Source organism: Dermacentor variabilis, chromosome 9 (assembly GCF_050947875.1).
Source record: "Dermacentor variabilis isolate Ectoservices chromosome 9, ASM5094787v1, whole genome shotgun sequence".
Lineage (NCBI taxonomy): Eukaryota > Metazoa > Arthropoda > Arachnida > Ixodida > Ixodidae > Dermacentor > Dermacentor variabilis.
Genome location: NC_134576.1, coordinates 153,666,760 through 153,682,896, shown reverse-complemented (window position 1 = coordinate 153,682,896; position 16,137 = coordinate 153,666,760). Strand labels below are relative to the sequence as shown.

Sequence of the window (16,137 nt, the reverse complement as noted above, 5' to 3'; positions counted from 1 at the left end):
GCACCGTGCTCTTTTGGCTGCATGTATTTTCACCGGATCAGTTGGTCCTGCGGCCAGTCACATTAGGAACTAACTGCGACTTGCGACAGCAAGCTAAGATCCATGCGAGTTCTGGCCAGTTTGTATCCTGCTTCATGCGAGCTTACACCCTTGGATTTCACCTGGGCATGGCTCAACACCATGGTGTTGTCACCATGGCTCAACACCATGGTGTTGTCGCCATGGCTCAACACCATGGCGACCGGTGCTGTGTGCCAGCCCGATCTGTGGGTCTATAGACCCACAGTCCGGGCTGGAGATTCTACCTGGAACCTCTTCCAGCTGAATTACAGCTGGCATTTCTTGCAGCTGGATCCAGCTGGAAGATGTTCCAGTTGGGACATATTCTAGCTGGATTATGGAACCGGAAACCAGAAAAGTATCCAGCTGGAAGTAAAAATATTTTCACCTGGGACCCGAGGTATTTCTTGGCCCTGTGTCTCCACTGTCTGTTCACTGTTTTCATTGAATACCATAACACCTGATTTTCTAACACTAAATTTCAAACCTAAATTGTTGCCTTCCTGTCCACAGATATTTGCCAGACGTTGCAAATCACTTTGCTTGTTAGCGAGCAACACAATGTCGTCCGCATAAAATAAACCTGGGAGTTGCTGCTCTATTACTGTACCTGCCTGTTTGTATGAGAGAAAAAACCCTATATTACTTCCTTGTAGCGCCCTCTCCATCCTCACCATGTACATCATAAACAGCAGCGGGGATACAGGGCACCCCTGCCTCAGTCCCTTGTTGATATGAACTTTCTCCGCGCTCCTCGTCCCTTCCCATTCAACGCAAACGGTATTTTCTAGGTAAATCTCTCTCAAAAGCTGTAGACAATCGTTACCTATAGGCCTTCCCCTTCCAGAATATCCCACAAAATGTTGCGATCTACGTTGTCGTAGGCTCCTGTTATGTCCAAAAAGGCCACATACAACGGTCTGCTTTCTGCTTTTGATATTTCAATACACTGAGTAAGAACAAACAAGTTATCATCCAAACGCCTACCTATTCTAAAGCCATTCTGAAGCTCTCCCAAAATGCCATTATTCTCTGCCCATGCTTGAAGCTTTAATTTGATTGCCTGCATTGCTAGCCTGTATATTACCGATGTAATGGTCAACGGTCTATACGAGTGAATTCAGTCTTTCTCCCCCTTACCTTTATAAATTAAATTCATTCTACTTTGTCGCCAACTGTCTGGTATTCGTCTATCTTTTAAAGTTTTTTCAACTGCTTTCACGAGAGCTTCCTTACTTTTTGGTCCCAGTTCATTTATCAGCTTAACGGGAACCTCGTCTAGCCCTGTGGCTGTGCGCTTAGGAATTTTCTCTTCCGCTTTCTTCCAGTCTAAATTTGTCAGCACCGGCTCCTTTTCCACTTGGGTCTCTTTCATGCTCTCTTTCTCTTCAAATACAACCTCGTCCTTGCCTTGGAAAGATTCGGCTGTTACTTTTTGGATGTAATTTATTGCCGCTTCTCCTTCCAGTCTGTTTTCATCTTCGTCTAGGATATGTTGTTGTATTGTTGGTGACTTCCTGCCTAATAATTTTATGATTCCAAAATATTCTAGGCGCGGCCTTCTTTCTCTCACGTATTTCTGACAACCAGCGTTCACTTTCACCTTTTAATTTTGCTTGCACCAGTGTTTGAACCATAGACTTTTTCTCCCGGTATATTTCCCATCTACTGGTTACTTCATCCTGTGGCAACTGCGCCTTCTTTGCCTGCCTGTGCTCTCGAGATGCTTTCTGTCGTTCAGCGATCGCTTCTCGTATCTCCTTGTTCTACCAGCTTTTCGGTTTCTATTTTCCTTTCCAACGAACATGTTGTTTCTCTTTCCGTATTTCTGTCGTTATTACGCTTAGAAGCTCACCCATAGAATAAAGACTAACTTTAGAGAAGGGAAACTGTACCTTCCGCAGTGGTACGAAAATAAGCAGCGGCAGCGCATGGAACTTAGCGGGGGGGACGCCAGATGGCGATGCTTAACACAAAAGCGAAACGCAGTTTTTTTTTTTTTTTTTAGAGCAATATCCAATATGGCCGCTTCTCGCCGGTAGCGTGCGCTGGTACGCGCTGTGCTCGCCCTGCTGGCTATGCATTCTATGACTCTGCGGCATGCCTTGTTTTGGCTGCCGCGTAGCTGGTGCGCTCTAATTGCCAGGAGACCAAAGAGCCTCTACTGACGCCCATACAAACAAGACGAGTGAACTGAACGTGCGACTTTATTGGCAGAAGTAAAGCAGTGTCCCTGTACATTCTCGTGCAACAACAAAAATAAAATTTGCATGTCGAGATACGCTGGAATAACGCGAGCTCCTACTTCGTTGTCGGACCTGGCGGTCTGGTAACAAGCGACAACCAGCAGTGCAAACAGGTTGGACAGAGCATCCCACCTGTTTGAACCGACAGTTGCCGTTGAAAGTGAGCAGCTTGCATGGCGAAGTAGCGGGCAAAGTCCACACAATGGTCTTGTAGTAGACAGTAGCTTCTCTTCAATGCGTGAGTGCCTTGCTTTACATAGGCACCATCCTTATTACTGCATGTCTGGAAAATAAATTTTGACTCAATCAGAAATTGAAAAAAGATCAATTTTGCTATGTGAAATGCAAGAAACTGTGACACTGTAATGGTGTGTGACTGCAGAACACATGCAAATGCACACCGTCCCACGTCAAAGAGACGTAAAAAAGAATACTTGCTAACACATATTTCTGGTCACAGAGAGTATATTAGTACGAAGAAAACAGCAAAATTACAATTCAGTAAAATGAATTAGTATGATGATTACCGAATTAGTAATCCATTTGCCGAACTATTCACAACTGAACACTCCCTCCAGAATATCGAAAAGGCTAGTATGGGCTGTACATTGGGTTTATAGCACAAAATGAAATTTTTCAGGCATCCAGCTTATCAAAAATGATATTTTGGGCTTTGTGGGGTTAAATAAATATTGCCACTGTTCATAACTTTGGCATCTACCTAACTATAATGTATGTCAACAGCTTAAGTATTATTATGATCACAAATGAGAACATTTGTGCGCTCATTTTATACAATTGAAGAGATCACACTGCTGGTTTCACAAGCAAATGCATGAAAGACATGAAGCTATTATCAATGATGCATTCTTTTGCTGCATGAACGTGATGAACCGCTTCACTACTACAAAAATAAATGTCCTCAAGTAAACCAAACTAAACAGCAAGAACATTTCGAACCAGCAGGTACGAAATATGGGTGAATTATCGTGCGTGCAACTGTTTGATACAATAAATTCAATACTTTAGCTTTAGTTTATCAAAGGGTTATTGGGTTCTGCGGACGAAAGAACTTGCAGGCGGACTCGAAAAAAAAAGGTACATTGATAAGTCTACTCTGTCATCCATGGCTATGGCTGCGAGATAAAAAATGTGACGCGCGTTCCGATATCGCTTTCTCTTTCGTAAATTCGCAACTAAAAGTTTATTTCGGAAACAGCAACGGAGGGTCCTAACTGCCCATATGTAATGCAGCGTCTAGTTCGTTAACTTGTCTCCGCCTGTAAATTAACGAGAGCAATATTACTTAAGGATTCAGGCAGCGATATTAAACGACTGTCACCGGTACTGCTGTCCTCAGTCGCAAAATACGGTTCCCATTTCGATGCAGACGCATGGCTTTCGGGCTTACATGTCCACTTGCAAACACATCACTTCACCCCAAGTTAAGCAACGCGAGACATCGAATCGCAATGAACTAATTTTAGCAACAAAGAAGCAACCAGTCTAAGTGTACGCACGGATGAATCCGTGCCGCCATGCACTCGAAAAAAATTTTGAATCCAGGCGAGGGGTCACGTGAAAGATAGATGATGCTGAACACTATTTGCCTTTATAATGACAGAAACAGTGAACTTACTCATGAAAAGTACAGTAGCTAATCAGCAAAGATAATTTTACGGCTTATCTTACGTACTAAACGTGCTTCGCTAACTGTAGGAAAAAGTTTGTAAAAAAAATTACGCTTATTACGGCGCCTCTAGCGGGAGATATTGAAACTAAATTGGGAATTCTTTGAGGTGTTCTACTATGCTTATTTAATAGCAGCGGCGCGCGGTCGATTTTTTCGCCCTCTGTGGCCATTTCTTGAACTTGAGAGTGTGCGGGGCCTGGCTCACCTGCTGCAGCCATAACACGCTGCACCAACCATAGAATAAATATATGGAATAACGTTAGAGAAGGGAAACTACCTTCCGTAGTGGTTCGAAAATAAGCAGCGGCAGCGCATGGAACTTACCTAGGCGGACGCCAGATGGCGCTGCTAAAACAAAAATCGGAAATGCGCATTTTTTTAGAGCATTATTCAATATGGCCGCTTTTCGCCGGTCATGTACGCCATAGTGTTTCCTACAAAAATTCTTGTTCGAAACGCTTGGTGTACGCTCATGGAGGATGGAAACTTTCCTCCATGCTGGCGTTGCTCATGGCGTTGCTCCGCCTATCGGGCCAGCTCTCTTCTGTTGTTTACATTCCTCGCGAAACCACGCCGCGCTGGGGCGCGATCGGAGATATTTTGTTCGATACGCGTTCTGTTCAGTTGCTGCAACGTCACAAAGTTGCAGTATGCAAAATTTGTGTCAGCGGGGCGGAGAGAGCAGCCAATCAGGAAGCGGTGACCTCCCCGGAAGTTTACTTGCGTCGTTTGTCGTCTGCTTGCAAACAGTGTACTACAAAACCAAATGTTTCTCGTCTTCCAAGTGAATTAAATCTTTATCTAAAAAAATTATTTTTTTTCTTCTCAAGCCCAAACACGTTTTCAAATAGTAGTACGTGTGACTACTGCAATTTTAACTATTAGGTTCTTTGCGTCGTCCCTAGGTGGTGTCGCGCACAGCGAGAAGGAAAAAAGAAAAAAAACGACGGGAAGAGTGGCGCACTTCTCAAGAGGCAGCGGCAACATCCCAGTGGCTCGCTGGCACCGATGATCTTGTCGATTTCTCTTTACAACCGACGAATCATTTGTTTCGAGAAACAAAAACGACGCCGGAATTCACTTTCTGCCATTTCTTCAAACGCGTTCCTCCTTCCTCTAGAAAAGCCAGCGCAACACGGAGGAAGGAAACTAAGGAGAGGCCCTGACGTCACTCTTTGTGAAGCAAAAGTGAAGCCGGAAGTTGGCGTTGCTCATGGCGATGCTCCGCCTTTTGTGCCACCCTCCTCTCTTGTTTACATCTTTCGCGGAACCACGCTGCGCTGCGCGTGGTTTCGCGCACGCTCGCGCAACATCCGGCAGAGCACGGTGCAGGTAACACAGCGCAACAAGACACGGTGACTAACGCAAACCCGCCCACACAGCGCCTTTGCCACGGCACGAAACCTACCAGAGCAACACGTGTGAGCGCTCAAAAAATCAGAACAACGCCGCCATTGTGGCCCAAAAGGCGTGGCCATGCAACAAAAAAAAATAAAAAAAGCAGCAAAAAAAAATGAGAACCTATACGTCATTTCCGCCACACTTTTCTCCTAGCGCGCGGAGGGGGTAGGGCCTCTCCTTAGTTTCCTTCCTCCGTGCAGCGCAACAACCTAAGTTTCCAACGGAAGCGCCATTTTCTAGAATTAAACTATGGATTGGATTCAAACTTGCCATTCCGCAGCCGAAAAGGCCGCCTGTTGGATCCAATCCAATCCACCAGACGCGCCATGCGAAGCCGTATGATCGCTCCAAACTTCTCAACTCCCGTCGCGTTCGGACGAAATGCTCGGTGGGCGGATGATTGACAGGAGCGTGTCGTCATTTTGACGTCACCAAAAACGGGGCGGCGCCCCGCGGCTGGCGATGTCGGCGCGGAGTAGGCCAATCGCGCGCGCCGGTAACCGAACGAACGCGCCGAACAACCATCTCCGATCGCACCCCTGGGCGTCACTTGGCTGCTCAGACGCGCGCGATGTCTCATTGCATTACCGTTGCCCAAGTCATGTCAAAAGTTCATAATGAACTTCCCAAATTGGGTCGTGAGGTCTAATCGGCTGCTTTTACTGGCTTTTATGAAAATAAACATGCCTTATAATGCCAGCCAACAACTGTTCTCATCAACCGCAGGTACCAGCTGCTGCGCAGTTCTTGCGTGTTTTCTTTAAAACAAGGCCACCTTTATCGCTGCCTTCTACTTGCTTCGCTCTGCTTGGGCTTCCTGCATGGGGCTCTCAGACGGTCTTGCGAGCTAGACGTCTGGCGATAGGAGAAAAATGTACGCATTCTCACTGCACTGTAAGACCGCACTGGAGACACGTACGACACACCGACCCATTTGTGATCCATTTGGAGTTTATGAGCACAAACACATTCTCGCTTGAGGAATCGTCATGCTTTATTGAACAAACTTCGGGTGGCCGCGCATCACTGCGACAGCGCGCCGGCAAGGAGGCAGAATGTCATTTCTGACTCCGCGTTTAGATTCATTGACTTGTGGCGCCTGAGATGTCTTCTTACCATGGTAATTGTGAAGCATCACGGAACCAAAGTTTTGCGACAGCCGGCGCACGGTGCAGAACAGTACGCGCGTAGAACCGGCCTACATATGCGACCATGGAACAGCTAGCCGTTCGATGTGTTCGCAGGCGTACGTTCTGTGGAGCCTTGCCGACTCTTGCAGCCCATCCGCTAATTACCTTCACTTCCCCGCGCTTCTCGCGCGCACAGATAAGATACGCCTGTGGTAGGGAGGATTCGTTCCTTTAGTCAATTAGCAGCCGCTTCTTTCCCATCTTCCGGGATGAAGCAGGCGCACGGTGCCGAGGGCAGCGAAATGCACATATTCTGCATAACGCTCTATCAGCACGTGCACGTATTGAAGTACACCTGTGCAGCTGTGCATGAACTTCGAACATGCGTGCTTAAAGGACTTCGTGCTGTCGCGACTAATACGAGGAACAAGCAACAGTTAAGCAACATGTGTTTTAATATGCACAAAAGCAAGTTACTGAACACGAACCATAGTGTATTCATAACGTACTTTATACGTGCCGCAAATGCACCATATGCGCTGTCAAGTGCAGGAATCACTGACATGCAAAGCGTTCATTGTACAGATCCTGAAGCGCATCGCTTTCGGCCTGCGATGGCACGTTAGCATGATTCCGCCAGAGCAAAATTTCCCGCGGATATTCCTTCGTCCGTCGCCATTCCCGTGGCGCGGTACATTGCGTACAGCGTCATTATTCAAAAGACTATATAGCACAAAGTAGCAGGGACAAAGACAGAGAAGACGACAGGGCAAGCGCTAAACATCAACTGGTTTTTACTGCGAGCGAAGGTACATATATATACATTTCGTTGGTGCATGCGCACAGTGTTAAAACAGTACAATCACATTCTAATCAAAACGTGGCAGACTGTTCTGTAAGTACATTTTTTCTTTTTTGGACAAGGCAAGTGAAGCCGTGCTGACACAGTTATCACCTTCCCTGTCAATGTGATATGCCTCACAAATCTCGCGCCCCCACCTTGTGCCTCCCCTACCAAGCACACACGTGGTGTCAAACGCCGGCACGCACCCGCGTCGCTTACAGTGCATGGCCAAATGGCCGCCCCCCGCTAATGAATCTACCAGCGTTCGGTGCTCTCGTAGCCGTTCATTTAGGCAGCGGCCAGTCTGCCCCACGTAGCATCTACCGCATGAGAGCGGTATGCGGTATACGACCCCAACAATGCAGGGTACAAACTTGCATGCAAGTTTTATGGTGCAGACCGGTTTTTTCTTGTCGTTTACGGCTTTGCATATGCGCACCAGCTTTTCGGGGGCAGTGAACATCATGTCCACGCCGCACTTCTCTCCAACTTTTCTCAGCCGGTGCGATAGCTGGTGCACGTACGGTATATAGCTGTACGTTTCAGCTTCTTGCAGCTTTTTTCGGCTGCTACGCCAGGGCGTCCACCTGCTCTGATTTCTTTCAGGAGGCATTCCGCCACAGCCGTCACGATATCTTTCGGAAAACCGGCGTTCTGCAACCGGAGCACCTGCATCTGCAAGCTAACCTCAATTTTATGGTGGCAGGACTTTTCGAGAGCACCACACAGGCAATTTCTTGCAATGCCCCTCTTAACCAATTTTGAGTGAGCCGAATTATATGCTAGAATTTCCTTTTTTGTGCGAGGCTGGTACGACCAGCAGATGTGCCCTGTGCCAAGGTACAAACACAGCTTGAGGAATTTGAGACATCCGTTCATCGGCACTTCATGCGTGAACCTTAATTTGCCAGAACAATCACCGAAAATTTCTAAAACACTTTTTATAACCTGTGGTTTGTCGCTCTCGTTTTCAACATTCACAAACACAATAAAATCATCGACATATCTAAAACACCTCACAACATGTTTTTCCTGTTTTATGCACGCTGCCACGCGCTTGTCAAATTGGCCTAAAAAAATTTCACTAAGTATGGGAGCAATGCAGGAGCCTACTACTGAGCACAAATGCCTGTATTCTACAGAGCACAAACGCCTGTACCAGCTTACACAAGTCCTTTTCCTTGACCCCTCGCTTACGATTGGCGATTCTCATGATTAGTCTCACAGTAGCATTGACCGTATTTTTAAGCCTTTCCAAGGCCTCCCTATTAGTCTGCAGATACAGACCCAGGATCCTAATCGTTTGGACCTCAGCAACAGGTGCACCCCCACTTTCACCTGCACCGGTGGTGGCAGCACATGTATCCCTCTTAGTTTATCCCTAAGCACAAAAAGCTTGGACTTGGGCTGAGAGGACGAGACTGCTGCCAGCCCCGCTAGCTCCTCCGCGTCTTTCGTCACTTTTTGTTTAGTTCCTGATAGAAGTTTCTTGATATCTGGTAGATTACCGGTTTTTATTTTAAGAAGTAGTTATTCACAGTTCTTAATTTTGAGCCTCTTTGTGAAAATTTGTCATATCTGAGCTAGTTATTGTAAATGCGTTTCTGGTAATGAACTTGAAACTTGACTTCTGCTTTCACTTCTGGTTTCATGTTGGTTACACTGCATCGTCTGCCGTTATCCTTCTCCGTTTTGTAGATGTTGTGTGATCTGTCGTGATTTGCTCTTTGAAAAGCTTCTTGAAGAAGCGCTTCTGCGTCTTATGACAGCAAAAAGTTCGCTATGCCGTGCTGTTTTGCCCCCGGCTGCACCAGCGGCCTGAGACAGGATGCCGCTGGTCACCATTTTTTCGCACCGCCGCAGGACGCCGGAGAGTTTAACAGTTTGGAACGCATGCTACACCAAAAAGACAAACGCCTCACAAACAAATCAAAAGTGTGTGAACGCCACTTTGAGGACAACGACATTTTGAAATACTACAAGCATGTTGTGGGTAACAAAGAAATATTGATACCTCACGGGAAATGGATGCTTGTTCCCGGCCCACTTCCTCGGCTCTTTCCTGGGCTGCCTGAGCACATCTCAAAGCAAAAAAATGTGAAGCGAAAGCGACGCCCACCAAAAGAACGAGCGTAAGTGCCGGCAAGTATATCGGGCGAAGCTTGTTGTGACAGCGCTTCAACTTCAAACCTGCTGTTGGGCTTGGAAGAAGGAACTTCAGAAATATGCTCTAACACTTTGCGCTCAACGAGCTCACGAACCTGACACTGCCTTCTGCGCTCTGGAAGTTCGAAATTGTTGAGGACGACGCAACACAGAAGCGATGTGGAGTATTTTATATGAGGCAACTGGTAGACGGGCATCTGCGAGTAATGAAAACTGTTGTGCTTGAAGAGGACGGTACTTGCTGCATAAACGGCTACAGCAAAATTCACAAGAGGCTATTTCGAGCTGCGACTAGCATTGCAAGTGTGGAAACAATCGTGAGAGAAGCAGACAGCTTGTACATATGTGCGGGCGTGAAAGCAGGCCAGCGGGACACGGCGACATCAGATAATATGCACCACAAGCAGTGCAATGTACTTACAATGCAACTATAGTCTGCGTGCGTTGTCTCTGTCTGCAGAGGAAACTTCGACTGAGTATTAAGGCTCCGAGCCCTACGCTCAAGCGATATCAGAAACTATGCAATGTGAAGAAGAGGCTGCTTAGGGCGGCTGCTGCGCATCAAAAGCAAAAGAAGAAAATTTTGGCTCTGAAGAAAAGGCTTTCTGAAATGCCCGATAGCAGAATTGAGGAAGCGTTGGCCAAACTTCTGCCTTTACAGCTACTTGCATTTATGACATCGTTTAAACAGTTGAAAGCAAAGTCTCTGTGTGGCGCACGGTACAATGCGGATTGACTCCTGAATTGTTCAATGCTGAGGATAGCGAGCCCTCGAGCATATAAGCTTCTATCTGACATGAACATGCTCCCCTTGCTTTCCCTGAGCCGTCTCACACAAATTCTGAAAGGAATACCATATGCAAGTATGGGTTCAATCCTCTCTGTATGGAAGCTATTGGGAAACAGCTGGGCAACAGAGCAGATGGGTAGAAATTCGGCACACTGATTTTGGATGAAATTAAGTTACGCCAGGCACACAATTTCAACAAGTCAACCTTCAAACTTGATGGTTTTGGGGACTACGGTGGTATTTCAAATGAAGGAACTGACCAACTTGCAGATCATGCGCTCGTACGTTGCTGATGTTCGTACCACTTCTGGAGTGCTGGCTGCAACCGATTGACACCTTTGCCAGGAAAGGTGCTGCGCCTGGCAATATTTTAGTAGAGCTGGTGTTGTAAGCAGTAATGCAATTGCATAAACATGGTGCTATGGTGATCGCCGTATAGTCAGTGACGGAGCTGGGAACGATCGCTCGATGTGGCAGCAGATGGGAATCAGCGGCAGCGTAACTTCTCACAAGATTCCACATCCATGCCTGCCTGAGCGCACGTACCTTTATTTCCTGTGTGATGTGCCACATGCCCTAAAGTGCGTACGCAACCATTTGCTCAAGCACAAATATGGACAGGTGAGCTAACGTAATTTATTTCATATATAACCTGTGCTGATTGGCGTCGATAACTCGCTGACAGAGCAGGTGCAAACAACCAGAAAGAGGGCAAAATTGCTTTGAGCAAAAGTAGCTCAAAATTACTTTTTTGTGTACAAAGTAAATAAAAAGTGCCACTGTGTTTGTTGCTTGTTTTGTTCGTCAAAAAGAAAATGAATTAATTAAGCTTCGACCTAAATATGTTCATAGCATTTAACTTCGTCCTTGTCACTGCTCAGAGATCACTTCAAACTCATTTGCACGTCCCATAATATCCGCGGACAACTATAAAAAGTACATGTGTCAATTAAATTTATTAGGCGAAGAAGCGTTGACGGGGGTTGATTAATTCACCACAGCGTTGTCTCAAGCGACTGCTGGGCGTGATGCGTTAATGTCCCTACGTCTGCACAGGCGCTCGCCGTCTTTAATTACGACACATCTTAAGAATAAGCAGCAAAAAATAAAGCCCCCGCTGAAGGGAGCACCGTGGCGCTTTTATAGGGAAAAAGTTTGTTGAAAAGCGGAATCGCAGTGCACGACCGCTCATTTGCGGTGTAGTTGCAGCCTCTATAGGCTAGTTAGACATGCCATTCAAGGGTCCTTGGCATAAAATATTGTGCGGGCAGCCAAAACACAGTCATCAAAGAGCGAACGGCACAGGCCAGTTGGGGAAAACAACCAACCGCAGAAATGACATCGCAGGAGTAGACGATGCGCGCTGCGTGAGAGATACGTCACTGCAGCGCCGATAGTGCATAGACACCGTGAAGTACCGGTTACTTACGCGCGGCAGGTTTGTCACAAAACTCAGACTGCGTATCTAAACTACATTTACCAACAGATAAGCGCCTACAAGCCAGTTGGTGAAAACGACGCGTCGCAGCAAGAGCAGACGACGCGCGGCGCATGACGAAAGACACGACTGCAGCGCCGGTAGTTTCAGTGACACCCGTTGCGGCCACGTCGGCCAATGGGCTCGCATAGGGAGCTGCGAAACTGAAGCATGTCTAAGAACGTTGGTTTTTTCGTAGGCGCCGCCATGTTGTGAACGCAGTGGCGCCGCCTATGAGCAGCGCCATACTGGCTTGGGTGAAAGCGGTGTTTTGCATACGGCGTTTGTTCTCGCGGTCGTGCGGTCTCTTTAGTATGACGTGCGTCTTCTACGTGGGAAACATTTTGTGAGACGTGCTAAAGTGGTTTAAGGCGTCATGGCCGGAATTTCTGCTGGCGTTGAGGTGGACGGAACGCGCAGCGCGATGTGTGCGCGCATATCTGAGCCTACAATCAGCCTCGGAGATCAATTGTGTATTTCTGAATGTTCCAATCACTAATGTGACCTTATTGCAGTATTATCCTCTATTTCTAAGCTGCGGTTTAGGAGTTTAGGAACTAGCCTTTGTATAAATTCATTTATTTCTCGAACTGGAAATGACCGGAACCACCTCCCTGCCTTCATGGCTGCCATCACCGACGTCAACAAATTTAAGAAATCTGCCGCCGATTTCGTATGCCCCTCCTCTCTGTAATGCCTCTGGCCCTGAGAGTACTGAAATAAATAAATAAAATAATTAAACATACGCGACAATCGTAACAGCGTCGGTACCGTTCTGCTACGATAGGAGCTGTGATGTTATACTTTGACAAGCGTTCAAACTGTTTGCTGCAGGTTACACTGCGTGACTACTTGGTTCGATGGATGAGGTTTCCGCCCCTGAATAAAGTAGTTTTGGCAAGTAATAGCAGCATACCTTACAGTCTGAATTAAGCGTGTGCAGCAAAGAGACTGTTTACGAACTGCGCGAGCGTCCTAGGCAATGGTAGGCGCTGGATTACAGATATCTTTGTTCTATATAAAGCATGGTTCAAGCATACGGCATCAGCGGTTATATATTTATAAATGTTGTGCGGCGTGACTATGCGAGGTCGTATTGCGGCGTTAGCCCGTTTTCTCTTGCTTGTTCGTGATAGAGGATGATAACCGAATTTTTTTTCGGCTGTGTTCGTTCCGTTCTCTACGACGCACTCACACGTATTACGGAAATTTTGTCCTCAAGAATAGGCATCGCATTCTTTTTAGGCGATCCCTCTCATATATTATGGCTGTATATGGGTCAAAAAAGCAATGCCGAAGCAGACAGCTTACATATGTATCGTACTGGTTCACCAATCGCAGTGATCGCTGTGTTGAGCAGCGCCATCGGCCTCATGCAGGAATGCTAGCGTAGACATATGGTAATTTGAAGGCTACTAGACTTGAAATGCGCAAGAACGATGCCGGTGCATCACAAATATTTGATAGCGCCTGCCGCGTACATGTTTCGTGGTTGCCTTATGTTGGCCGTGCACGAGAATGTTTTATGTTTTACTCCCTACGCCAAGCGATCAGACTGAGTTGATTTACCATTTAATGGTGGTAATACACAGACACCAGTTTTCTTTGTTGAATTAAAGCCGATATAAGCAAAATGGTTCACAACACCTACACACATCACAACTGATAATGCGCGTACACCACGGCTGATTATGCGCGTCACATTTTTGAGCCCCCAACAGATATTTCCGCCTACTGTAGTTACCGATACACCGAAAGGCTTCCCCGACGACCTTATGTGAACGGACATGGCATAAATTTCACAAAGCACCATCTAAAACATCTCGAAATCGTTCCGCAGCACGCGACAGCAATACTTTCAAGCAGCGCCGCGCCGGATCGCCCAAGCCAGAGAGGAGGAAAGGCTCTCCGCGCGCCCTATCCTCCTCGCCCGATGAAAAGGTCTATTGGCGGAGAGTAGTTACGGAGTCGCCATCTATCGGAAGCGCCTCGCTGGCGTAGTATGAGGGATCACGTGGTGCGCTCCTCATAGGTTTTGCTGTCAGCGCTCACTGAAAACACCACGCGCGAGCTCTCCCGGACATTTCTGTAAGTACTTTGGAAACGAGAGAAGTTTCTTACTGTCTAAATAATAATGTTGGCAAACTGAAAGCACACAATCGTTTACAGACGCTATCTCTTTACCGAATACGTACAGTGAACGCCACTGCGCGCAGTCGCCGCGATGGAGTCTCCCGAAGCGGCTTCTTACGTGAAAGGTAGGTAAATGCTGAGAGCAAACTATCTGAAATATGTTCTTATAGTGTTTGTATAACTAAATGGAGCGTAATAGAATGAAGCCTCAATGCAGCGATCGCGCAGATTCGCAGCGACCGACTGCGCGTCTGCATGCTTGTCTGCGCACTGTTTCGCTTTCTACGCGCGCGCGTTTTCGCACCCTGCCATGAGCTTTAGGCCGCAGAATATGAGCATTTGACAGTATACAAGCAACCGTTGTTGCGTGGGCGCTATCAGAGCTGTTAAAAAATAATTTCATTGTAGAGACTTCGACGCCTAAGGGGACTGTGATGTGCCGTCGCGACGATTCAATCTTTTTTTTCTACTAAATTCTTTGACCTTTCAATACTATTTCTCGAGTTGCGTCGCACTGTATGTTTATCGGTGTTCTCAGCGTGCAATTCCCCGCTGCTCCTTTTTTGTAATCCAGTGCATTAATTCATAACACAAACATGACCATATGCCATGCTTTTTTTAAATGCGCTTCTTACCGCTGCCTTTCCACTCCACTGAACTTGCCAGTATCTATAGCATCGACAAGTTCATAGACCAAACCGTCATGACATTAGTCAGGCAGCGGACTCGGGCGAGCGTCTCAGTGCGCGTTTTCAGAACATCGCAGACCGGGCGCCGTAGCAGAAATCTTCCTCGCGTCTGTGCTTGCTGCATACCCGAGTTGTAGCCGATGACTGTTTGCCGGTTATATGTTTCGCGAGCCAAGCTTCACACAGCTTCTTGTCCTGCGGCTACGTGTGAATAAGGCTGACACCGTGCTCCGTCGCATGCGTCCGGCATTGCGGCACCGAGCAGTAGCCTACCATGTTGTGCGCCTTCAAAGGCAGCCACTACCTATTGTAGTGCTTTCAAGCGTTGTAAAGGAGACACTCGAAGCGGGAAAATCTCGCCACTAAATGAGGACAGCAGCGTACGAGGGAATTTAAACTCTCGTTTTCAGCTCGCTTCGGCGCGCCCGAAGCAGCCGACACGGCCGCTATGCCCACGTGATCCCTCCTAGCACGTCACGCCGACGGTGGCGCCAGCTTTTCCAGTGGTGGAGCTCGAGGCTAATACAATCATTCTCATGATGACACAGCGCCCCTTAGGAAACACCCATAGACGGTGGCGCCAGATTTCCGTCTAGGTGTTATAGTGAGAAACTTGTATGTATATTACTGTTCCGCCATTAAGGTCTGTGTGCCATAATAATGCGTTTGGCGTAGTTTAGGATGAAATTCTGTCAGGCCTAGTTCTACGTGCTCGTTCTATTATGCGTTGGTGGTGCATCATGCATTCGTACTTACTACTGGTGACGTGGCCTTGGTGGGAGAGGTCAGCTGTGTCATGGTGCACTCGGCAAACTGAAACTTACTCCCTCGCCTCTTATCAGCTGCTTTGCTGTGTTGCATTTATTTGTGTGTGCTCATAACACAGCGGACTTCAAGCTCGACCATTTTACTAGCTGCAGGACTTTAGTACGAAAGTGAAATTGCTTGATTAGCTATTAGCATTCCACGTGACTCTATTGCCGTGAGTCTCTTTGTGCCTTTATGTGACTTGCTTTACTGCTCCGGACGAGCCGTATTTTTTCGAGTGCACTGGTTTACTCAGTATGGCCGCGGATGGTAGTAATTTGTTCGTGAGTGGTCGCGTGCGTCAGTTATCTTCATCGAGAAGAATAGCAATGGTGCGCGCCGGTACTCTGGAACCGTTTCTGATGCGTAGGAATAGTGTCCAGCCGATAACCATTCAAAATTATTGTTGACTGGTACAACATCAGCTACAAAGCTTTTTCTTCTTCTTCGTGATTTGGGAGAGGGAAAATACGCTCAGTTCTGCAGCCCATATGGGAATATTGGAATATGAACCTGGCAACGTTTAACGCTAGAACGTTATCTAGTGAGGCGAGTCTAGCAGTGCTATTGGAGGAATTAGAGGGCAGTAAATGGGATATAATAGGGCTCAGTGAAGTTAGGAGGCCAAAAGAAGCATATACTGTGCTAAAAAGCGGGCATGTCCTGTGCCATCGGGGCTTAGCGGAGAGACGAGAACTAGG

General features: G+C 47.1%; 1 long non-coding RNA gene across 1 annotated transcript; it reads right to left on the bottom strand.

The window, feature by feature from the left end:
- Positions 1 to 2,249: 2,249 nt before the first annotated feature.
- Positions 2,250 to 3,843, bottom strand: LOC142557850 (uncharacterized). The gene is made up of 2 exons (XR_012822875.1): positions 3,613 to 3,843; positions 2,250 to 2,589 (listed from the first exon to the last, which is right to left on the bottom strand). It is a non-coding gene; the product is annotated as an uncharacterized LOC142557850 (long non-coding RNA).
- Between the last annotated feature and the right edge of the window lie 12,294 nt (positions 3,844 to 16,137).